Here is a 27,363-nt window from a genome sequence, read left to right as displayed (position 1 = left end):
AACGGTCGTCCAACATTTGATTTTGAGAACAAAAATCAACTTTTCTCATTGTTTTTACCATGTAAACAGACAACAAAATGGTAGTCAGGGTATATCGATATATATCGACTAGCATATCGATATATTCTATTGACTTTGTTGTATTGCAATACACTGATTTTTCAATAATACCTCCCAACCATACTTATAAGAAAGTCTTGTCTATTTGCATCTAGCAATACATGTGTCAGTGTAGCACTTCTAAGCATTTCTACCAGGGCAAAAGTAATCTCACTCCATCAATTGTTTGTCCTTCCAACGGTATGAGACATTGCCATCATCTGAGAAGAGCTGACAAAACATTTTTAACATTTTTGTCACAAAAAATCCATTGTCTGAGGACGTATTAATGTTTCCTGATAATGAGATTACAGCTGTCATAAGTGTGACAAAACGAAAAGTTGGGTGTAATTTCAAGACAATATTCACGTAAAATTCAACTTAAATGTTTTCAGCAATACGTTATCAGTGTCTGCATTTATAAATTTAATAACATTCTACAATGAAATTGTTGGAAAGATGACAAAGATGTTTCTATTTGAGGAAACAATTGTGTAAGAACTACATGCATAGTGGCTTTCTCAGATCTAAGACTATAAAATTAGACAATTGACTGTTAATCATCTAAAATCTGTTGTCAGCACCTCATCTGCTTGTTGTACATTAAACAAATCAGTTGGGAGGCCTATAATGAATAAAATTATGTAAACTGTTTGTTTTTGGTGTCTTTTTTTCCACATACAAGTGAAAAAAGTCAAGAAAATGACGGGAACAAGAGGCTCATGGGCCTTAACTGGTCATTCTAACTCTAAAGACCATTGCACTATTGTAGTGTACATATTCAGTAGCAAGTACAGTGGTTCTGTTGGCCATGGTGGACATCTTAGACTGAACAAAAATATAACAACACTTGGTCAGGACCATCTCAGGGTCATTTCAGGTAAGTTAGTGCCGAATCCCACTAGTGGAACTTGAGAAGAAGTTTGAAATAGATGTTTGTCAGGAAAACCATGAATTACAATCATATTACAAAATGACCGACACGGCTGTTTTCATGAGGCTGAAAAATATCAATTTGTTGGCTCCCCTCCCTTAACATCCTCACCAATTTCTAGCTCAATGGTACCAGTGGAACTGGAGAAGAAGTTTAAAGTCTGTTTTTGAAGATGGCTGCCATGGTGGCCATCTTTGATTTCGGACCAACCCAAAAAAATAACACTTGGTCAGGACCATCTCAGGATCATTCCAGGAAATTAAAAGTTAGTGATGAATTCCACTGGTAGAACTTGAGAAGTTTGAAATTTCAGATGACCTAAATATATCATTACATGCATAACCCTTGTTTTAGCCCTTTTACCTGTTTTCAAGGGTTATGACCAGAATTGTCAACATCTGAGGTTAAAAATACTGACTTTGTAAACAAGAGACCCAGGGGCCTTAACGGTCATCTGACTCTAAATTAAAACCCTTATATTATTGTAGTATGTATTCTCTCTAGCAAGTATATAGTGGCACTGTTGGCCATGGTGGCCATCTTGGATTTCTGACCGACCCAATAAATAACAACACTTGGTCTGGACCATCTAAGGATAATATCTGGTAAGTTAGAGCTGAATCCCACCGGTGGAATTTGAGAAGAAGGTTGAAATAGGTGTTGTTCAGGAAAACCATGATTGCGCAATCATGTTACAAAATGGCCGCCATTGCTGCCATGTCAAAGTTTTTACGAGGCCGAAAAAATAACAACACTTTGCTGGCCCTCTTTCCTTAACATCCTCACCAATTTCCAGCTCAATGGCACCAGTGGAACTGGAGAAGAAGTTTAAAATGTGTCTTTCAAGATGGCTGCCATGGCGGCCATCTGAGATTTCTGGCCGACCCGATAAATAACACTTGGTAAGGACCATCTCAGGATCATTTCTGGTAAGTTAGAGCTGAATCCCACCAGTCAGTAAAATTTGAGAAGAAGGTTGAAATTATAGGTGTTGTTCAGGAAAACCATGATTGCGCAATCATGTTACAAAATGGCCGCCATTGCTGCCATGTCAAAGTTTTTACGAGGCCAAAAAAATAACAACACTATGTTGGCTCGCCTTCCTCGACATCCTCACCCATTTCCAGCTCAATGGCACCAATGGAACTGGAGAAGAAGTTTAAAATGTGTTTTTCAAGATGGCGGACATGGCGGACATGGCGGCCATCTTGGATTTCAGACCAATCCAAAAAATAACAACACTTGGTCGGGATCATCTCAGGAACATTTCAGGCAAGTTTCAGCCAAACAGTACTGGTGGAACTTGAGAAGAAGTTTAAAATGTGTTTTTCAAGATGGTGGTTATGGCGGCCATCTTGGATTTTGCACCAACCCGAAAAATAACAACACTTGGTCGGGATCATATCAGGATAATTTCAGGCAAGTTTCAGCCAAACAGCACTGATGGAACTGGAGAAGAAGTTTAAAATGTGTTTTTCAAGATGGTGGCTATGGCGGCCATCTTGGATTTTGGATCGGCCCGAAAAATAACAACATTTGGTGGGGATCATCTCAGGATCATTTCTGGCAAGTTTCAGCCAAACAGCACTGGTGGAACTTGAGAAGGAGTTTAAAATGTGTTTTTCAAGATGGCGGCTATGGCGGCCATCTTGGATTTTGGACCGACCCGAAAAATAACAACACTTGATCGGATCATTTCAGGCAAGTTTCAGCTTAATCCCACTGTTGGAACTTGAGATGAAGATTGAAATGTGAAAAGTACCCTTCGGGTCAGATGACCTAAAAAAAAACACCACAATTCTGTGAAATGGTTGTTCTTGTTTAACTATAAAATACCTTTTATTTCCCCACATGTAGCTATTTAAGGGCTTATGAAACTTAACTAATTATCTCTGTTAGAGTTTATATCAATCCCCCTTAATGATTATCTGTGAGAGAGTCTAAGATAATCTTAGATCACCCACTGTTATAGTACTGTGATCAGTAGATCTTTCATGGAAGTAATTTTCATAATTTGATACTATCGTCACCCTCATTATACTGCCATAAATGCTGTAGATAAAAGGTGGCAATAGACTGAGGTAGACTGTACTGTGGTCAGGAGATTATAAGTTAGTGCTCATATTAATCAGTGACTTTCTGATGAAGACTGGGCTAGTATATTATCAATTTTGTATACACAAAGATGCTTTTTCAAATAATTTTTAGAGTCTTGTCAATTTAAACAAAATGGAAGATTAAAACGTAACATGTAAAATCTATTATTAACTTTTCTGATGGATTAATTTCATTTATTCAAATTTTACATGTTTGAGAAACATCCTTTTCAAAAAGATGTTTTTTGGCACGTCTTCAAAACTCTGTTTTTAGAATGAAGCTGTTGATGAATTTGCCTTGTTAAGTGACTAGTGTAATCCGTATTCGGTATCACCTATCAATTAAACTGCAGTGCTAATTGTGATTCTTTAATTAGGCTAAATTGACATTCTACAAATGACTGCCACAGTTAGTCCCTCCTCAGCCTTTACCATTCCAGACGATCAGGCGTTTTTTGAGGATTGAGTCCACACTGGTTTAGCTTATTTTATCATTTTGAAAATAATTCTGATTTAAAAAAAAATTGTCATCATATTTCAAATATGATGATATTTATTTGTTTCATTGATACATTGTCATTTCAAATGCATTCTCAAACCGATAAATCTAAACTGCAAAATTCATTTCGAAGTATTAATCTAAACTGCTGAATTCATTTTGAGGTATAAATCTTGAAAGATTAAATGATTATGATTGAAAAAGGTGTTTGTTATGTCTATACAAATTTTACAATGCGTTCAAAGTTAAGTGTGTAAAGTTTACTGTGATTAAACTGATTTTTTTTTATTACAATGTCAAAATACTTTTCTTTAATAATGAAAGCCAAGGAGTATCTGTTACCGGTTTGCTGTGTTAAATTTCGAGGGTTTTTCTATCAGAATGTGCCTTTAACACTATAAAGATGTCGTTACACATCTATTACACAATGTCAAAGATTTTCGGAGAAGGCGTTATACAAATTATCACAAACCTACAGAGTAATCCTGGAATCACTCGGCTCCAGCCTAATTCACTCTACTCAAGTATATAATCCCATGATTTGTCCTCGCACACGAATCTCGTTCTATAATCAAAGGCAAGTAAGGAGCAACGCTAATGTCTTTCTCGGCTCGGGGTGACTTTTATAGGGGAAATATCCATTGAACTTTCTAATTTGGAACATATCAAATGGCACTGTTAATTAGAACTGAGAAAAAAATCCCATTATCATTAGTTACTGATTAAATTGAGAATGTAATTGTAATCTACCACTACGACATGGACAGACGACATGGACAGACGACAAAAAGGTCTAGTGTCGAATCGCACAGACAGGAGTCCAGGAAGCCCCCAACAACAAAAGCTTTCTGGGGAGGATGGATACAAAAAGATAATTTGTCCATTACGATGAGGAAATGGAGAAAATGGTTTACATACCTAACAGGGATCAGTGGCTACAGCGTCAGGGAAGTATCTGTCGTCTGCTCGTCTGTCGTCTGCTCGTCATCCTTCACAGGCACTGCTGCTGAAAACCAAAGGTAGCTAACATTCATAGAAATCAATATCATGAGGACTAATTAATCAACGGGTGACCCCTTACACAGTTTGGATAAGTGTCCACATCGGTCATTCAGTTGCCTCTCTCAATCTGACTTGATATCAAACACTCTTTACAGCTTCATGATAAAGTCATCAATGTTGAAAAAACATAATCTGCCTGGGAAGTATGTAAAGCAGTGGGGATACTAAAGCTGTGAATTATGGCTTCTGTAGCCCTCACTTGTGACCAAAATACACGGAGCAGATACAGTATACCAAATAGATGTACATCCGTATTAGGAATCTTTATAAATCATGCTATTATATAAATGGGATTAATGCCTACTAATTAATTGGATGTATTTAAAATAATTATTACACTCAAAAATATAAGGTTGTAATTTACTATTTTTATCATCGGCAGCATTATTATCAGGATAAAAGATGTTAAGGTCATGAAACCTATGTACATTATATATGGGACGTGGTCAGTTGTGTAATAGACAAAGACCAAATCTGGGATGTGGTCAGTTGTGTAATAGACAAAGACCAAATCTGGGATGTGGTCAGTTGTGTAATAGACAAAGACCAAATATGGGATGTGGTCAGTTGTGTAATAGACAAGACCAAATATGGGATGTGGTCAGTTGTGTAATAGACAAAGGCCATATATATATATGGATGTGGTCGGTTGTGTAATAGACAATGACCAAATATGGGATGTGGTCAGTTGTGTAATAGACAAAGACCAAATATGAGATGTGGTCAGTTGTGTAATAGACAAAGACCAAATATGGGAATGTGGTCAGTTGTGTAATAGACAAAGGCCAAATATGGGATGTGGTCAGTTGTGTAATAGACAAAGACCAAATATGAGATGTGGTCAGTTGTGTAATAGACAAAGGCCATATATATGGGATGTGGTCAGTTGTGTAATAGACAAAGACCATATATATGGGATGTGGTCAGTTGTGTAATAGACAAAGACCAAATATGAGATGTGGTCAGTTGTGTAATAGACAAAGACCAAATATGAGATGTGGTCAGTTATGTAATAGACAAAGACCATATATATAGGATATGGTCAGTTGTGTTATAGACAAAGGCCAAATATGGGATGTGGTCAATTGTGTAATAGACAAAGACCAAATATGAGAATGTGGTCAGTTGTGTAATAGACAAAGGCCATATATATGGGATGTGGTCAGTTGTGTAATAGACAAAGGCCAAATATGGGATGTGGTCAGTTGTGTAATAGACAAAGACTAAATATGGGATTGGTCAGTTGTGTAATAGACAAAGGCCATATATATGGGATGTGGTCAGTTGTGTAATAGACAAAGGCCAATATATGGGATGTGGTCAGTTGTGTAATAGACAAAGACCAAATATGGGATGTGGTCAGTTGTGTAATAGACAAAGATCATATATATGGGATGTGGTCAGTTGTGTAATAGACAAAGGCCATATATATGGGATGTGGTCAGTTGTGTAATAGACAAAGACCAAATATGGGATGTGGTCAGTTGTGTAATAGAAATGACCTTTACAGGATGTGTGACACATGTGTACCCATACAAAAGGACAAAATAGAAATGTGAACACAACTTGTTTTTAATTTTGAAAGAAGATGTTTTAAGGGAGATAACTCTAACAAAGATCCAGTGATACCAGACACCTTAAGTGGTACTGCAAATATACTTGAATCTTGTGCTGAAGATTTGTTAGTTGTTATTCCATATACATGTTTGACCATATTGCAGGGGAGTTATATTATGTATCCAAACAGTTGTCCCAAATTATTTTATCAAAAAATCTGCAAATAGTTTCATCACGAGGGATGCCATTTAAGGACGAAAGAGTTACCTCCCCTGAATAACAATACTACTGACAGGGTCTGATGAAATAAAGTACGTATACCGAGTTAAACATGTAATAGTATGTGTGTGTTGTATTGTCAACCACACAGAAATGTGTCCATTTGCCTTAAATGCAATTAAATACCGGTATAGCCTAGGACCATTAAATTTATGCGAGATCCCGAAAGATTTTGAAGGTCCGTAAGTGATATCAGAGACTTGTATATGCGTCTCTGGTGATATTAATATTTAATCTCCCCACTTCCCGTGGGATAGGTAAATATGGGTCGTTGGTCACCGAAGCTGTTGAATTTATATTTTGATTATGTGTTACTTACCTTGTAAAGTGATTGTAAGTCACGCTCAAAACGTGCTTTAGACAAACGGCAGCGTTGACGCAACTCCCGAACGAGGCTACGCCCGTGTGTGACGTAAATGCCATTTTCCAGTGATTTCTGAACCGATTTTCTTCTTTTGTCAGCAATCTTCCATGAGTTCGTTTGACCAGGGACGTCCCTGGTTTTACATCATGGGCCCCTTTATATATATCTGACATCGTGAACTTTCGATAGTGTGCATAATATAATCCCTCTTTTCTCTAAACACTGTCACTGTTATTTTTTTTCCTTTCCATAAGAATCATATGATTATGTAATTTCGATATATACAATATGTCGGGATATAGTTCACATTTTAAATAAGTCTATATGAATAATTACAAGACGTTTTCAAGTAGCGTGTCTCTGACATAAATGCCAGAGAAGTGTAAAACTGTACATTATGATGTCATATGATTGTGTGATGTAAACTATATAATTCCAGTCACTAGGCTGATTCTTGTCTATGAAATTATTAATAAAATTTTATCTTAGTATAATTGTTCCTCTTAGACATGTCTGATGTTCCAAACCAGGGACGATCAATTAGTGTGCGATGAATTAGTCACGAACGGTGGGATTTTACTGGCATCATTTTACTGTTCCGTCTATTCTTGGAAGAATAACCCATTGTGGGTTTAAATTGATCTCTAATCTATACAAGACAACAAAAGGAATAAGAAAAATACAAAGAAAATTAAAAAGCATTGACTGCATGGGATTTTTAGCCGATATTTACATCACCTATATTTACATAGAAGTCTAGCAATATAATGAAAACGTGCACAATGTCTTCGATAATATAATAAAGGTTAGATGCTCATAAAAGTTTGCTCATATATAAAGACATTTTAATTTAGTTCAAAGGTAAGATTTCCAAACGATAAAATACAAATTGTAATGAAGTGTTAGATGTACATTATAGCAGATGTCTTTTAAAAACTACCACATTACCTGATTAAAGAAAACTACCACATTACCTGATTAAAGAAAACTACCACATTACCTGATTAAAGAAAACTACCACATTACCTGATTAAAGAAAACTACCACATTACCTGATTAACGAAAACTACCACATTACCTGATTAAAGAAAACAACCACATTACCTGATTAAAGAAAACTTACTGCGAGAGTAACGAAGAAAAACAAATTGGACTATGATTTATTTTTTATTTTACTTTTGTTTCGAACTAACTGAAATGTAAACCTGCAAATTGTGTTTTTTATTGTAAACTTTGTGTAATTTTTTATTTTTACGTCGCATCAGGCAATCGAGGAAAGCATAGCTAACGTCTTATACGTTAGCTCTGCTTTCCTCGATTGCCTGATGCGACCTACGGCATACCCCTAAACTTGTTTAATTATGCTGTGATGAGAAATTCTTAAGAAACTACTTGAAGATAATGTGTATGTATACCTTGTTGCTGCTAAACTAAGGTACCCATTGTTGCTTCTATCCGTAAAATATGTATAATTGGTCTGGAACAATATAGATGCTCGATTGACATTTGGAGCCTCGGCATATGTAACTATATAGGTAACTTGAAAAGTAAAATACCTAATAAAAATAGACTTATTTTTCATAGCACACATGTTGTTAGATATAATATCTATCTTTTGCTTTGCTTTAAATTATCCTATTATCTGTTATTTGTGCTGAATGGAGAGTTCTCGATCTTTATCCTATGTAAGTAAAAAAAACCCATCAAGGTCTACAGTACATATTTGTTTTAAATGGGTATTACCTTCAGCCAAATGGAGTTCCGAGAATAGTTTTATTTTGATGATTATGTATTTTTATTTTTTTCTGCCAAAAAAATTGTGTATGAAGAAAGATTTTGCTTGAGATAACATGAGAAATATAGCATACGTAGCTCTGGACGACGGACGGACAATTTCTGACAGAGGGCCGTCGTCACATTTGTTCAAATGAAGGTAATGCATTTCTTATTCAATTAAGTATAGCCATTGTTGGATGACATCATAATTCTCACACCAAAATCCTCACACTTTTCTCCACTTCCCTTTTATATTTACTCATAGACATCATCTTCAGGATCGTCATAGTAACTCAATCAAACGAGGACAGAATATATATGGACATACTTTTACACAGATCATCAATTACACCTTCCGGACATGTAAGCTTAGACTATTATAATTAGGTGAAGGCAATGTCACATGACACTACATAAGAGGTGTACTCGGAATTATTTGCAATATAAAGTTTGAAAATACACCACTGTATAAAACAGAAAGCGGAGAAAGTGAAAACCCCATTGCGACTTTCGTTTTAGTGAAATATCGATATTTCTTGAAATCTCCGACCGATGCCTCCGTTTCAGGGTCCCAATCCTGTCACTATAATAATCTGATATTATGGTGGTATCACCAACATGTAATCGTTTTAACTGATATCACTTAAATCAGGGACATACATATGGGGCGCCGTTTTACTATTTATTCCCATTTTGTGATATCACCTATTCAAATGAGTGATATCACCTATTCGAATAGGTGATATCACTTAAGAACTTTTTTTAGTGATATCACCTATTCGAATGAGTGATATGACCTATTCGTTTCATTAAGTGATATCACCCATTCGAATAGGTGATATCACTCATTCGAATGGGTGATATCACTCATGGATTGGTCAAGGCGTGGCAGACGTCACTCACTATAAAATTCGACGTAAATAACACGGACTATCTACTGACGTCAGAGATGATATTGTCATGTCCATTTTTATCACACCATTAATCTGATGGAATATTCCGAGCGAAAATATTTCAGATCTCATATTTTCTTTGCAATTACTTTTAAAAAATTAGTTCTACTATTACTTTTGATTCCATTTAGGCAGGGAGGTATGTCACATGTACATATGTATGTATTATGGGGCGCCGTTTTACTATTTATTCCCATTTGGTGATATCACCTATTCATTTTTCAAATAAGTGATATCACCTATTCGAATAGGTGATATCACCCATTCGAATAGGTGATATCACTCATTCGAATAGGTGATATCACCAATTGGAATAGGTGATATCACTTATTTGAAAAATGAATGATATTGAATTCTTAATTGATACTACCCATTCGAATAGGTGATATCACTAATAAAATTCTTAAGTGATATCACCTATTCGAATAGGTGTTATCACCTATACGAATAGGTGATATCACTTATGAAATTTTATAAGTGATATCACCTATTCGAATGGGTGATATCACTTATTCGAATAGGTGATATCACCAATTCGAATATCACTTAATGAAACGAATAGGTGATATCACTCATTCGAATAGGTGATATCACTTAAGAATTTTATAAGTGATATCACTTATTCCAATTGGTGATATCACCTATTCGAATGAGTGATATCACCTATTCGTTTCATTAAGTGATATCACCTATTAGTTTCATTAAGTGATATCACCTATTCGAATAGGTGATATCACTCATTTGAAAAATAAATTGGTGATACCCAGACAGCAAGCTTACGTTAGACCAACGTTGGGCCAATGATACCAGTCACGTTTGGCCAACGTCGGTAAATCACGTTGGGCCAACGTAATGTTGCTCATCGGCGCAACTTTGGTCCAACGTGTTGGTCCAACGTTGGGCCAACGAAGATAGGTCGTTTTAATGTGTTGGCCCGACGTTGGTACAACATCAGAACAAAAAAAATCCACGTTGGCCCAACGTTGGTCCAACATAAGAATAAACAATTTATGTTGGTTCTACGTTGGCAATATCGGGAAACTAGCATTGGACCAACGTTGTTTTAATGTCAGAAGTTTGACCTATGTGTTGGTTTTCGGTTGTGTTGGAGCTGATACAGTTGATTCCATACAGCACGAAACCGCGTGAATATGGTTTACATCCGTTACCTAATACCACCTTCAATGCACATGTTTAACTTCAAAAGAATGAAAATCCAACGGTAAGGTTCGCATTACAGGGGATAAATGCTGATTTCATTTTCTCACATATAACGTAAGGCGACATGTACATAAGGATTGTATGCCCGGAAAAACATTAAGAATGAAAAATATAAAAGTTAATTACCCAATCAAACGAGGACAGAATATACATGGACATACTTTTACACATATCATCAATTACACCTTCCGGACATGTCACTACATATCACCTATTCGAGGTGATATCACCCATTCGAATAGGTGATATCAAGTCTCTGACCAATCCGATGTGACGTTTATACATTGTACATGACATTGTGTGTATCCTGAATGAGTATTTATCCTGCAACTGCCACCGCATTGTCGGAATACACCAACCGTATATATTTTTGCTGTATACGGCAGTGACGGAAAACAGCTGTATTTTGGAATCTTAGCACGTGCGTCAGTTCGACTGACCTACTTCAAAGTGAAACTACGTTTAAAAGCCGAACATATTTCTGTCATTTTTGACACCGTTTCACTTCAAAATGATTATTTTTGATGATTATTTTTATGACTGTTGCAGGATAAATAGAATACATGGTCAGTGTCTTAAAATATAAGCTGTATTTTTGGCTCGGGACAGAAAGACAAAAGTGGCTCGCCAAGGCTCGCCACTTTTGTCTTTCTTTACCCTCGCCAAAATACAGCTTATATTTTAAGACACTGACCATGTATTCTCTATATATTGGCGGTACAAATGTACGCAACCTGCTGTGCGTGAATACATTGAATAAAACAGTAAAAGAGATACCAGAATTTCTATAATAATAACGGAGTGTATTGTAGTTGGCAAGGCAAATTCTACAAAATATAAATTTTATAATTTTCCATTCTCAATTTACCCCTTTAACGGCCTCATAGTACAAGACTTCCGGTGTAACAAGATCAACTTCCGGTTAATAATAGTCGATGAAGATGTGTTTCACTGGCAACCGCTTTTGCTGCTTTTCTGACAGGTAAGTGCATCATGACATATTCTTACCGTGGCATTTTGTTAAAGGGAAATTATTTCATCGATGAAGGTTTGGATGAATGGTAATTACTCTAGGGATTCTCGTGTTTTGTCCAAAATGAGTGTAGCACGTACAGTATTGATCTTGATTCAACTTCCACTGGTCCAAGTACTGTGGTACGAGTCTACATTATACCGGATGAAAACACTAGTCATGATGTGTTCACTCATGACTGTACTGTTCATGATATCATCGTGACTTTTTATACCAATAGTTTCTTTTATGGTTAATTTCGTTTAACAACAGTGAAAATGAAGATAACTTTTCACCATTTTATCAGGTCCTGTCATTTTGTAAAGTTCACTGTAAATTAACAATATTCTTATCCACTGTACTTAATACATGCTAACTTCAGTTCCGTGAAATGTCTTTTTAATGTATTGATTATCAAAATATATGTATCCGTGCCTTTTAAGGTAAACCATTCTGTGGACTGTTGAAACCTTTTGATAAGCTTTTGTTTCATATGTTGATAGTCAGCAACATCCACATGGTGGTGCACGTGGTCGTGACATAAAAATAATACATTGGGTCATTGTAAAACAGTTTATTTTTTAAGCTATACTGGGCCCCGACTTAATAACCAGTGTCATAAACATGTGTCTGTGTCTCATGCCGTTCAGTTCCATTACTAACTGTGAATTTTGATAAAGCAAGAATAGTATAAAAAGAAATCTGTAAAAGAATATGGTTTCTTTCACAAAATATTTCAGAGTGAACAGTAAAATTTAATAATAGCCCAATAAGGACTGGTAAGATGGGGCTGGTCGCACTATAAGTTATACACATGTATATATCTTATGTACATGAGGCCTAGGGCTACCAGTGAATCCAGATAATCATGTATGAATCTAAAATCAAATCCCAGACACTGATAAGTATGTGAAACAGGAGAAATGCAGTGACCAGACCTTGACTTGAACCCAGGACCTCCAAACTCTAGATGGATTCATATAACATTTGAGTTACCTGGCCACTGCCGTTGATCCCAGTCCAGTCCGCTACATTCCTTTCTCCTTTAACATAGTCTTTGACCCCGAAGACACACGATACCTTTACCACATCTGTGGGTAATTATTTGGGTGCAAAATGTAACAGGAGAGGAAAAATGCAATGACCTGACTGGGACTCAAACCCCAGACCGCAGAACTCTGGACAGATACTCCAACCATTTGAGGTACCTGGCGGCTGCTGTTCAGCCAAGTCCAGTTCCACTATATATATATGTTGTATATATGTAACATGGTTTAATAACAGCTTGTGTATAGATTTATAGAAGTTGTATATAAGTTGTTGTATCCTGGGGAATTAGCTTAGTTGGGAAAGAAAATTGATGACATGTACGTGCTACGTCTAGATCACAACAATTTTTTTTTCTTTATTCTGGAAAGATAACAAAGCATCTGAACAAAGTACCAACATACACATACAGTACAGCACAGATATACAGGCACACTAAAATATATATTGTTTGACCAATACATTTTAATGTGTGTTGATACTGTGTATCACGTGTAATAATTGTACAAGTCCCTTCGTCAGGTAATGTCGTACCTGTGTATCTTGTGTAATAATTGTACAAGTCCCTTTGTCAGGTAATGCCATTGCAATTTGTATCTGTACCTATTAGTTGTTATTGTGACATATGAGACTGGAATGCAAGTATTGGTTGATAAATGCACTTTGACACAGCATGACCCTGTCTGTGCATGTGAAAGTCCTTACCTTGGCCCTGCCCAGGTAAGTTATATTTAATCACTGCATTACAACCCTTTGATAGGAGAGACCGCTGTGTTTGAAGCTGTGTGCTTAATCGCCACAGAGCCAGGTTAGTTACTAAATGTTTAATCATATATGTCGGTAAACTAGTGTCTATATCTAAAATTGTTGCTAATGTTTTCATTTAAAACGGCGAATTTAGTTCACAAGTAGACTGTGGTCATATTGGTTGTTATCGGTCATATGCGGCATTTAGGCACTCCCTGCGCATGCTCGCAGAATAAAATCAAACATGGCGTCTAAGCAACAGCAGATGCTCTACAAAATGTGGAGATCGGACGAAACCCAAACGGCTGCAGTAAATCTTAAAGAAATGTCAGAGGATTCTAAGGGTTCATCGTCTAAGAGTAGCGATGATACACAGACATTGCCAACTGCTGTCAACAAGTGAAAAAAAATGTTTTCAAACGAGCTGGCTTGAGGAATTCCCATGGCTTAGATGCACAGAGGGGGTAATGTTTTGTACTTTGTGCGAGAAAACTAAAACTTGTTCTAATAGTTTTGTGGATGGATGCACAAACTTTCAAAGATCAGTACTAGTACTAGTGTTGCCAATGTTGAAAATAGAACGCATATCTGTTACCAGTCAATATTGCAATGTTATAGTGAAGACAAAGTTGTCCAGGAAGCTTGCCAAAAATTCATAAATTAGACTAACATGTGACCTGCCAATAAATAAAAACATCAATAACCTGAATATGCTGGTTTCGCTATGTTTTAAAAGCTGTACATGTACCCCAAATACATTTGCTGTGCCCCACTTATTGATGGACATGGGTGCAAAAACCCCTGTTTAAAAAAATCAGTGGGAACACTGATATGATTAAAACACACCATTTAATTATACCTTCCAATATAAACTTTAACTCCTTCCATGAGATGGAAGTGGACTTCCTTCCTATATAAACTGTCTCCCTTGCATTTTTGTGATGGAAGTGGACTTTCTATTGGTTGTATGATATTGTGAAAAATTAAGAAGCAGTAATTATAAATCTGCTATGCAATTTAAAACTCCTAGGCCTGTTAACATCTTATTTTCATATAGCTATTATAGATATACAGTGGAACTTCGTTAACTGGAAGTCGACGGGACCACGAAAAAACTTCGAGTTATCCGAGTGTTCGAATTAAGCGAGTTACCATTTTTGATGAAAAGTTTGGTCAATATTTGTCAACATTATATAATCATTATAACTTCGCTCTGTCTGGGTTTATAGCATTGTATTTAACATGTAAATACATATATGTAATGTTTCTTTATGTCACTTTTAATTTGGTGTAGTTTACTTTTGCCGATATACAGTCACGATAAAGTTTCTTTCACTTAGTCACTTCAATAACGATCTGATGTGCAAGTCATGTTTGCAAAAGGTAAACGATAAAACGGAATTCGACAAAATAACAAGTTATTCATGTCAAATCAAATAACCGTTTAAGTTTAACACAGATTGCATGCAAAACGTAACAGAACCATTACCTTTTATTGGACATATAAAATACTGTTTGATCGGCCTACTTAATTTTTATTGTTGACCACGCCATTTTCATGTGTATTAGCACCGGAAGTTGGGCTGCGCATGTCAGTATAAAATGTTACTGTAACTGAGTTGGCGTTTTATCCGATTTAATAGACAGCACTGACCGTTACAGTTGTACTCTGAACACCTTGGCAGTAATTACGCTATTGTTTTAGCAGTTTAAAGATTTAATAGGTGCCGGTGACTGTTTCATTTCTACACCTGTAAAAACATCAGCCGGGTAGATCTACCGGTGTGTCAGAGATTAGTTCCGCTTGAGCGAGCGGGTAGATGAGTTGTTGACTATCGTGTGTACTAATATCGGCGACCGCCTTAGGAAATTACCTGATGTAAGTAAAGCAGTACTTTTTATCACCAAGACTTGTTGTTATAAGATTCAACCGACAATTTCTTTTATGAATTTATGAAACACTTATAATAGCATGTAGGTTAGTAGTGCCGATATGTTCAGTATTACAAACGGAATTTAGCTCTTAAAAAATGTCGGCGTTTACCACCGATCGACGAAAATTATACTTCGAGTTATTCGATCATTTCAAATAGGATTTTTAATGTTGGGACCAAATTTTCACTTCGTATTATCCGAGTTTTTCGAGTTTTCCGAGTTCAAGTTTTCCGAGTTTTCTTTACTAAGATAAAGAGAGAATTCGGCCGGGACCAACGAGGTACACCTCGTGTTAAGCGGGGTATTTGAGTTTTCCGAGTTCGAGTTAACGAAGTTCCACTGTATATACCCCTTAGTTTTAGATCAGACACTGCAGTTTGACATACATTGACATACATGGAACTATCGCTATAATTAATGAGTGTACATTTGATGAGCTGGAGACCAATAGAGTGTTTACAGATTAACAGTGGAAAGAAGGTTTAGTCCAACCTATTACATTTTCTTGTATTGTAAAACAATCTACCTGAAGTGTCATGTTCAAGGCCATGCATTCATACACATTAATTTGTTTGTCAACAATTGAACAGTCCATCCTTCTGCTTTGAATGTAATTGAACATTTAAACATAAAGTATTAATATTTCAACTCTGAATTAAAGTATAGAAATCTTACTGTGCATTATAATATAACTGTCTATGTATTATATCATAATATGTAGGATGTCTGTTTAATTACCAGTGTCACAAGTGGGTTTATAGCATTGTATTTAACTCTATAACAATACATTTGTATTAAATAACGAATACCACAAGTCAGTTCCAGCCTCCAAAATTAATTAACATCTCATACAACAATACATAAATTTGTAATTTTATATTTCAAATATAACATATTACTGTACATGAAATTGCTTGTATAGAGTAAGGAAACACAAAGTAGACATGTTTGTTTTGCTAAACATTGCACAGGTGTACCAAAGTGTATTAATGATAAAGATATTGTATCTCTTAAAGATCACGAAAAGATTACTGTGAAGGTGTATTAATAAGCTTATATCATATAATTAGATACCCTATTTGGAGTTTTAAAGATTATGGAAAATTGAAATTTGGCCATATTGGATTTTGACAATGGAACTTTAATTGATATTGCAATTTCTAAGAAGTATAGTGGAAGGATATTTCAGACAGTTGATGTGTACGGTATGAATTAAAATGTTAAGCCTTTATACAGATTTCATTGGATAACTTAATTCCATTCTAATGCCACTGTTCTTGAAGCAGAGATAGTTATGACAGAGAGAGTCAAAGAGATGTTAATGAGAAAACACCAACATTGAAGGACATTGTGGTACAGTTGTGGGCTATTATTGGGCTGTGGGTATACGTAAAATTAAGATTTATAGTTTGTTAAATATGGAAGAGTCGATAGTTGTAGAAAAAGTACTAGGTGTTTTCTGTGGTCTGTAATCAAATTCTGGAACAAAGCTGGAACTTAAAATCAGATTATTTGTAGAGAATCTTAGTTGTTGTTCGATGTTGGACACATTTTGGTGTAGATCAGAGCATTACAATGGCATTTATGTGATGATGATGGGACAGATTGTCTCCTTGTTTTTACACTGTATGGCACCGCTCACTACTAATCACATCCTTTGTCTCCATTACCTGTGTAACTAGCAGGTTTAAATTTGTTTGTGTACATACTCACACCCGGAACTATGTCATCTAATGATTTCAGGACATTTTCTGGCCATGTTCTGACTGTTCAATTCTTTAATTACTTTAAGCTTTAATGGTCAATCCGTCAAACAAAAACATGATACAGATTACTAATTGAACCAATTTTCCTGAAGCTTTTTTAGGTGTTTTCTTCATTGTATTTTGCTGTGTTAATGTTATGTTCTATAAGGAAAGTAAACATGTTGATCAACTGGGCTGTAGATCTATTTGTTCAAATGACTTTTACCATAATTAATTTGACAGGCCTACATGCTGGTATGAAGGAAGTTTTATCAAACACATTACTTATAGGTCAGCTTGAACCAACTTTAAAGTCAAAGGGGTTAAATATGTTAAAATGTCTGAAATATTTCCTTCCAAATCATGAAGAATCCTATGTAGACTGGAATCAACATGAATACCTGTACTAACTTTGAAGTTAATGAGAGTGAGTTATAGCAATAAATAAACAAATAGGTGATTAATGCTGGACCACCTATTTTTGATTTTGTATAGATTGTGGAAGGAAATACTTAAGTAGGCTTTTAATCCAACATTCATCATTGTATCAATTCATTTGTAAAACATATTCACAGCAATAGTTAACATTGATAAGGACCGTATACAAGTGTCAATGATCATGAGTATGTTATAATATAACATCACTGGCATAATGATATATTAATTGGTATAATGATATATATTGGTATAATGATATATACTGGTATAATGATATATACTGGTATAATGATATATACTGGTATAATGATATATATATACCAATGAGTGTGTTATAAGGTATAATGATATATATTGGTATAATGATATATACTGGTATAATGATATATATTGGTATAATGATATATACTGGTATAATGATATATACTGGTATTATGAGATATATATATTGGTATTATGATACATATTGGTATTATGATATATATATATATATGTATGAGTTTTTTAATGATATATATTGGTATTATGATATATATTGGTATAATGATATATACTGGTATAATGATATATACTGGTATTATGAGATATATTGGTATAATGATATATACTGGTATTATGAGATATATATACCAATGAGTGTGTTATAAGGTATAATGATATATATTGGTATAATGATATATACTGGTATAATGATATATACTGGTATAATGATATATATTGGTATAATGATATGTATTGGTATAATGATATATATTGGTATTATGATATATATATATTGGTATTATGATACATATTGGTATTATGATATATATATATATATGTATGAGTTTTTTAATGATATATATTGGTATTATGATATATATTGGTATAATGATATATATTGGTATTATGATATATATATTGGTATTATGATATATATATTGGTATTATGATATATATTGGTATAATGATATATATTGGTATTATGATATATATATTGGTATTATGATATATATTGGTATTATGATATATATTGGCATTATGATATATGTATACCAATGAGTGTGTTATAATGATATATATTGGTATAATGATATATATTGGTATAATGATATATATTGGTATTATGATATATATTGGTATTATGATATATATTGGTATTATGATATATATTGGTATTATGATATATATTGGTATTATGATATATATATTGGTATAATGATATATATGTATACCAATGAGTGTGTTATAATGATATATACCACCAGGTCTGGGTTCAATGGTCCCACTATAGTAAAAGGTTACCTCCTATCGTACAGTAGTAGTTATAAGTTGGTCTGAAGGGAAAGTCATACTAGATAATATAGACAACATGTGATGAGGTCACATACTTAAGTATGATCTTGTGGCCCCAACCTCTAGATCTGATGTCTGGTGTACTTGGGCTACTTGAGTATGTATGTACTTTGATGGTTTAATGAGTGGATGTAATATATTAGTTTGTATGCAGTATATATGTCAACCATCAAGAATCAAATACTATGTACTTTGATGGTTGAGGGAATAGATATATAGATATATATATTGGTATATAGATAGTTTGTATGAAGCATGTCTGCTAGACCAACCATTTAAGATACAGAAAGTAGGCTAATTATAAAGCCATGTATCTTTGTAACCCATACTACTATAGAAGCCTCATTCACTCAGAATTATGTTCAGCTCCAGAGGGAAAGAGAAACTGGGTTATCAAAGATGGAAGCTATATATACTAAGGTATATAGGACATAGGACTTATACAAGGAAGCTGATTCAACCTATCTATCAAACAGTAATGATTGTGTACAGATATAGGACATAGGACGTAATCCTACAGTAATGATTGTGTACAGGTATAGGACAGAGGACATTATCCAACAGTAATGATTGTGTACAGGTATAGGACATGTCAATGCTGCAGACACAGTAAGTAATTGATCAGAGAGACTAAGTAAAATTAAATTTACTATTATAGATTATACAGTATATAATGACTTCTATTGTCCATATCTAGATAAAAGGATTAAAATAAATATAATTGGGAGAAAATATTGATGAAAAGTGTGAGGGACAAACCTCAATATAATTAAACAGTATGTGTACAATATTCCTCTAGTCTGACACCTGGGACTGTATATATATCGAAAATTTAACAAGCCTCATTGTCCACACTGTTTGAATTACTTCTTTGCCCCATATAATCATTATAACAAGTAATTCGTATCCTCCATACATTTATGTGAGGATCCAGTGTTATCTGGCTTATACTGTTTATATTACTTCTTTGACCCATATATATATATATATATATAGTGAGTAGGATCAGTGTGTACAATACTCCTCTAGTCTGACACCTGGGACTGTATAGTGAGTAGGATCAGTGTGTACGATATTCCTCTAGTCTGACACCTGGGACTGTATAGTGAGTAGGATCAGTGTGTACAATACTCCTCTAGTCTGACACCTGGGACTGTATAGTGAGTAGGATCAGTGTGTACGATATTCCTCTAGTCTGACACCTGGGACTGTATAGTGAGTAGGATCAGTGTGTACGATATTCCTCTAGTCTGACACCTGGGACTGTATAGTGAGTAGGATCAGTGTGTACAATACTCCTCTAGTCTGACACCTGGGACTGTATAGTGAGTAGGATCAGTGTGTACAATACTCCTCTAGTCTGACACCTGGGACTGTATAGTGAGTAGGATCAGTGTGTACGATATTCCTCTAGTCTGACACCTGGGACTGTATAGTGAGTAGGATCAGTGTGTACAATATTCCTCTAGTCTGACACCTGGGACTGTATAGTGAGTAGGATCAGTGTGTACGATATTCCTCTAGTCTGACACCTAGGACTGTATAGTGAGTAGGATCAGTGTGTACAATATTCCTCTAGTCTGACACCTGGGACTGTATAGTGAGTAGGATCAGTGTGTACGATATTCCTCTAGTCTGACACCTGGGACTGTATAGTGAGTAGGATCAGTGTGTACGATATTCCTCTAGTCTGACACCTGGGACTGTATAGTGAGTAGGATCATGCAGTGTGTACGATATTCCTCTAGTCTGACACCTGGGACTGTATAGTGAGTAGGATCAGTGTGTACGATACTCCTCTAGTCTGACACCTGGGACTGTATAGTGAGTAGGATCAGTGTGTACAATACTCCTCTAGTCTGACACCTGGGACTGTATAGTGAGTAGGATCAGTGTGTACGATATTCCTCTAGTCTGACACCTGGGACTGTATAGTGAGTAGGATCAGTGTGTACAATATTCCTCTAGTCTGACACCTGGGACTGTATAGTGAGTAGGATCAGTGTGTATGATATTCCTCTAGTCTGACACCTGGGACTGTATAGTGAGTAGGATCAGTGTGTACGATATTCCTCTAGTCTGACACCTGGGACTGTATAGTGAGTAGGATCAGTGTGTACAATATTCCTCTAGTCTGACACCTGGGACTGTATAGTGAGTAGGATCAGTGTGTATAATATTCCTCTAGTCTGACACCTGGGACTGTATAGTGAGTAGGATCAGTGTGTACAATATTCCTCTAGTCTGACACCTGGGACTGTATAGTGAGTAGGATCAGTGTGTACGATATTCCTCTAGTCTGACACCTGGGACTGTATAGTGAGTAGGATCAGTGTGTACAATATTCCTCTAGTCTGACACCTGGGACTGTATAGTGAGTAGGATCAGTGTGTACGATATTCCTCTAGTCTGACACCTGGGACTGTATAGTGAGTAGGATCAGTGTGTACGATATTCCTCTAGTCTGACACCTGGGACTGTATAGTGAGTAGGATCAGTGTGTACGATATTCCTCTAGTCTGACACCTGGGACTGTATAGTGAGTAGGATCAGTGTGTACAATATTCCTCTAGTCTGACACCTGGGACTGTATAGTGAGTAGGATCAGTGTGTACAATATTCCTCTAGTCTGACACCTGGGACTGTATAGTGAGTAGGATCAGTGTGTACGATATTCCTCTAGTCTGACACCTGGGACTGTATAGTGAGTAGGATCAGTGTGTACAATATTCCTCTAGTCTGACACCTGGGACTGTATAGTGAGTAGGATCAGTGTGTACAATAGTCCTCTAGTCTGACACCTGGGACTGTATAGTGAGTAGGATCAGTGTGTACAATATTCCTCTAGTCTGACACCTGGGACTGTATAGAGAGTAGGATCAGTGTGTATGGTATTCCTCTAGTCTGACACCTGGGACTGTATAGTGAGTAGGATCAGTGTGTACAATATTCCTCTAGTCTGACACCTGGGACTGTATAGTGAGTAGGATCAGTGTGTACGATATTCCTCTAGTCTGACACCTGGGACTGTATAGTGAGTAGGATCAGTGTGTACGATATTCCTCTAGTCTGACACCTGGGACTGTATAGTGAGTAGGATCAGTGTGTACACTATTCCTCTAGTCTGACACCTGGGACTGTATAGTGAGTAGGATCAGTGTGTACGATATTCCTCTAGTCTGACACCTAGGACTGTATAGTGAGTAGGATCAGTGTGTACGATATTCCTCTAGTCTGACACCTGGGACTGTATAGTGAGTAGTATCAGTGTGTACAATATTCCTCTAGTCTGACACCTGGGACTGTATAGTGAGTAGGATCAGTGTGTACGATATTCCTCTAGTCTGACACCTGGGACTGTATAGTGAGTAGGATCAGTGTGTACGATATTCCTCTAGTCTGACATCTGGGACTGTATAGTGAGTAGGATCAGTGTGTACGATATTCCTCTAGTCTGACACCTGGGACAGTTTAGTGAGTAGGATCAGTGTGTACGATATTCCTCTAGTCTGACACCTGGGACTGTATAGTGAGTAGGATCAGTGTGAACGATATTATACACTTTTCCACATCAGCATTCTCATACTTCTGGCATGGGTTCACCTAAATGAGGCAGTGCTGCACTCCAAAAGTGGGTCACTCTAACCCACATTGTGACATTTGACCAATTCAAAGACAGACTTCAGACCTACTGTGATGGGGCTCATGCTTCCTTGTACATACGGTAGTTTGTAATTCGTAAGATATTCAGTTCGTGTACAGTATATGATTCTGATACATCTGTATGCTCATTTAAGGTGTGTTATACTGAAGGAATATTTAATTTTAAACTTCACATGTCGGTTCTCCTTTGTACTTATGTTATTTCCAACCTTTTTGGATCTTTCTTAGACTGAATATGTAGGTCTTCATGTTAACAAATACTTAAAAAGAATTTTATTTAGACAATTATCTGCTGCAATCATTGTGTTATGTCTTGAAAATATTTAGGGTAATTAATATATGTAAGGGTTTCCGGTTGTAAGTAAAACATGTAAAGTAATTTATAGAAACTACTGGCTATAGGTCAAAGAGTATATTGTGGTACCCAGCTAAATGATATAGTATATATCTTGCTGTACCTAGAACTATTTCATTAAGCAGCACTGTTTCAGTACCTTGTTGTACTGTCTGGTAAAGAGTTCAGCATCAGTGTATAACCCTCCAAACATGTAGTGTTAATTAGCCATCACACTAATTCATGGATACAGCATTATGATGATACAATCCACTTGTAACGGATGAGGAAACAACCTGGTTAGTGTTTGATATGTTGTACATAACATACCTCGGCCAGGCTGACATCTATTGTGGGCGATAAGGTAACAGGTTAATATGTTTGATATTTTCTGTACTGACCATATACATGTTTGTGATCTGGAGAATGTGACAGGGTAGCTGTTAATGATCTCTGTAACCATGTAATCCAAATAACCATGGAGACAGTGAGGCTGATAATGGAACTCTTCACACCATCATAGAATATCACCGGAGTCTCTTAACCCATGTAATTTGGTGATTTGACAAAGGCGATTAGAAGGATTCTACCATGGAATATAGAGATAATGACAGATAAGGTTGGTAATGGACTTCACCCAATAATAGAATATAACCCATGTTTTTAATGATATAATTTGGACTTGTGAGAGGAGAAGGCTGGTAACAGACCTCTCCAACCTTGGAATCAGGAAAGTGATATGAGATCCATTATGTACATAGGAGACAGTAACAGAGGGGACTAATAAATCTCTTCAGATATCAATTTAGAGACACTGACATCCTTCCCAATAATGTTATGGTGTATGGTTTGGTACAATGTATATACAATAAACATAAGTCTATGTTGATGGCAAAATAATATCTAAATAATACCCCTGGTCAATATAAAATTAGACGGTCTAAAGATATTGGTGGAATGCCCTTGGCCAATATAAAATTAGATTGGTGGAATACCCCGACCAATATAAAATTAGATTGGTGGAATACCCCTGGCCAACATAAAATTAGATCGGTGGAATACCCCTGGCCAATATAAAATTAGACTGTCTAAAGAGATTGGTGGAATACCCCTGGTCAATATAAAATTAGACCATCTAAAGAGATTGGTGGAATACCCCGACCAATATAAAATTAGACTGTCGAAAGATATTGGTGGAATACCTCTGGCCAATATAAAATTAGATTGGTGGAATACCCCTGTCCAAAATAAAATTAGATCGGTGGAATACCCCTGGCCAATATAAAATTAGACTGTCTAAAGAGATTGGTGGAATACCCCTGGTCAATATAAAATTAGACAATCTAAAGAGATTGGTGGAATACCCCGACCAATATAAAATTAGATTGGTGGAATACCCCTGGCCAACATAAAATTAGATCAGTGGAATACCCCTGGCCAATATAAAATTAGATTGTCTAAAGAGATTGGTGGAATATCCTTAGCCAATATAAAATTAGATTGGTGGAATACCCCTGGCCAATATAAAATTAGATCGGTGGAATACCCCTGGCCAATATAAAATTAGATTGGTGGAATACCCCTGGCCAATATAAAATTAGACTGTCTAAAGAGATTGGTGGAATACCCTTGGCCAATATAAAATTAGATTGGTGGAATACCCCGACCAATATAAAATTAGACTGTCTAAAGAGATTGGTGGAATACCCTTGGCCAATATAAAATTAGATCGGTGGAATACCCCGACCAATATAAAATTAGACCATCTAAAGAGATTGGTGGAATACCCTTGGCCAATATAAAATTAGACTGTCTAAAGAGATTGGTGGAATACCCCTGGCCAATATAAAATTAGATTGGTGGAATACCCCTGGCCAATATAAAATTAGATTGGTGGAATACCCCTGGCCAATATAAAATTAGACTGTCTAAAGAGATTGGTGGAATACCCTTGGCCAATATAAAATTAGATTGGTGGAATACCCCGACCAATATAAAATTAGACTGTCTAAAGAGATTGGTGGAATACCCTTGGCCAATATAAAATTAGATTGGTGGAATACCCCGACCAATATAAAATTAGACTGTCTAAAGAGATTGGTGGAATACCCTTGGCCAATATCAAATTAGACTGTCTAAAGAGATTGGTGGAATACCCCTGGCCAATATAAAATTAGATTGGTGGAATACCCCTGGCCAATATAAAATTAGATTGGTGGAATACCCCGACCAATATAAAATAAGACTGTCTAAAGAGATTAGTGGAATACCCCTGGCCAATATAAAATTAGATTTGTGGAATACCCTTGGTCAATATAAAATTAGACTGTCTGAAGAGATTGGTGGAATACCCCTGGCCAATATAAAATTAGATTGGTGGAATACCCCTGGCCAATATAAAATTAGATTGGTGGAATACCCCTGGCCAATATAAAATTAGATTGGTGGAATACCCCTGGCCACTATAAAATTAGATTGGTGGAATACCCCTGGCCACTATAAAATTAGACTGTCTAAAGAGATCAGTGGAATACCCCTGGCCACTATAAAATTAGACTGTCTAAAGAGATTGGTGGAATATCCTTGGCCAATATAAAATTAGACTGTCTAAATTAAGAGATTGATATACCCCTGACCATCCAGATATAAGGCCTCAGGGAATCTGGAACTAGATCATAGGTTGTATGCTAAGTATGGGGTAAATACACAAGTATGTTTACTGTTTACTTATTATTTTTATATTTAAGACCACGTGAATGTTTGTTAATCAATCTTGCTTAAATCTACAAAGAATTTCAGGCATATAAGTTCCATAAGATTAAGTAGATACTTCTGTGTCTTTTGTTTTACATCTTAAAAACCTCACTTGTGTGAAATATCTTTAAGGGGCATCTAAACAGCAAATCCAGCCAAAACAGTTGATATTTTACAAGGCTATGCATCCCTACTAGGGTGCAATTTAATAGAAATAACTTGATAACATATTGATATGTATCATGTCAAACTGTGGGACTTGCTGTTGACATTCAATTTGTTCAGTAGTTCGTAAATTTCAACAAAATATGAGAAAAATGCATGTTTCAGGGGGACATAATTCACTCATTTGTATCTCATTTATTGTGCAAAACAGTCATGTCGTTTTGCTCACAAGGGTCTAAAGCACAAAATAGGAGCATTGGTTTGACTAGATTGGACTTTATGATATGTATTAACACTGATTTTATTTAGACCTTGAAATGCAAATGGCGGTTGTGAATAAGATCAGACAATTATGGCATATAAGAAGGTATTTCAAACGTCAAAAATGCTCATATTAGATACTATAGAGAACTCTAGACATGGCAGGAAGACTGTTTTTAGGAAAAAATGTTCATCCGTTGAGTTTGGGGTAAAAGATATATATTTCTGAAAAAGGCCCAAAACTCATCAATTTGACAATTTGTCTTAAAATGGTTATTCTTACTATAACCAGATGTCTTAAATGTATTATATAGGAGCATTTTTAATGGCTGAAATGCCTCCCTTTATGCCATATTTGTGTAATATCATCCACAGCCGCCATTTGCATTTCAAGGTCAAAACTAAATATGTGTTTATACCTGCATAAAGTCAAATCCGGTCAAACAAATGCTCCTACCCTGTGCTATAGACACCTGTGAGCATGACAGCTGGGTTATTTTTCAGGTTTGCTTATTTTTGTGGCTTAGAATTATTCCATGCTACAACTTACCACAAAGTAACTCTATAGAAGAAATTGTTAGCATATACATCAAATTATTTGTGATTTTAAGACACTACATGTCCAAACAAACATTTTGGTATATTACATGACTATTTTTGTGCAATTTTTAAGCTATTTATTCGTGTTTGAAATTCAACATTATTCTGCTATATAGATGACCCTTAAAGCACTAACGTTGGTGAGTTCACCAAGGGTTGTCCTGCAATGAACTGTTTAATGTTCTATATCTGTCTTGTACACCAGGCAAACATCGCAAATACACTAGATCTACGTAGTTCGGTTCTGTTCTCTGAGAACATTATTCTTTGTCACTCGTGACACTCTGATACCATAGAGATTTGATAACTGTCTCCCTATATAGCTACAAGTTTATAATTATGATGTACAGCTGTTGAAATTCTGGCTATATCCATGTCCTAATACCAGCTTCATTGTTTGTTGAGTTTAGTTGGTCAGCTTTTGATCAATGGTTTTGTTGAGTTTAGTTGGTCAGCTTTTGATCAATGATTTTGTTCAGTTTAAGTT

The 27,363-nt window shown here is 35.8% G+C and overlaps 1 protein-coding gene and 1 long non-coding RNA gene across 4 annotated transcripts in view; both read left to right on the top strand.

The window, feature by feature from the left end:
* Nucleotides 1-1,647: 1,647 nt before the first annotated feature.
* Nucleotides 1,648-2,103, top strand: LOC117324831. Its single transcript, XR_004532074.1, has 2 exons — nucleotides 1,648-1,690; nucleotides 2,022-2,103. It is a non-coding gene; the product is annotated as an uncharacterized LOC117324831 (long non-coding RNA).
* A 9,613-nt stretch (nucleotides 2,104-11,716) lies between these two features.
* The window catches only part of LOC117324968 (inositol hexakisphosphate kinase 1-like), a 46,217-nt gene continuing 30,570 nt past the window's right edge, over nucleotides 11,717-27,363 (top strand). For all 3 annotated transcript variants that reach the window (XR_004532106.1, XR_004532107.1, XM_033880818.1), the window contains exon 1: nucleotides 11,717-11,822. The gene's annotated coding sequence lies outside the window, so the exon portion shown is untranslated. The remainder of the gene's footprint in view (nucleotides 11,823-27,363) is intronic.

This window comes from Pecten maximus, chromosome 4, assembly GCF_902652985.1.
Source record: "Pecten maximus chromosome 4, xPecMax1.1, whole genome shotgun sequence".
Lineage (NCBI taxonomy): Eukaryota > Metazoa > Mollusca > Bivalvia > Pectinida > Pectinidae > Pecten > Pecten maximus.
This window is presented reverse-complemented; position numbering and strand designations above follow the sequence as displayed.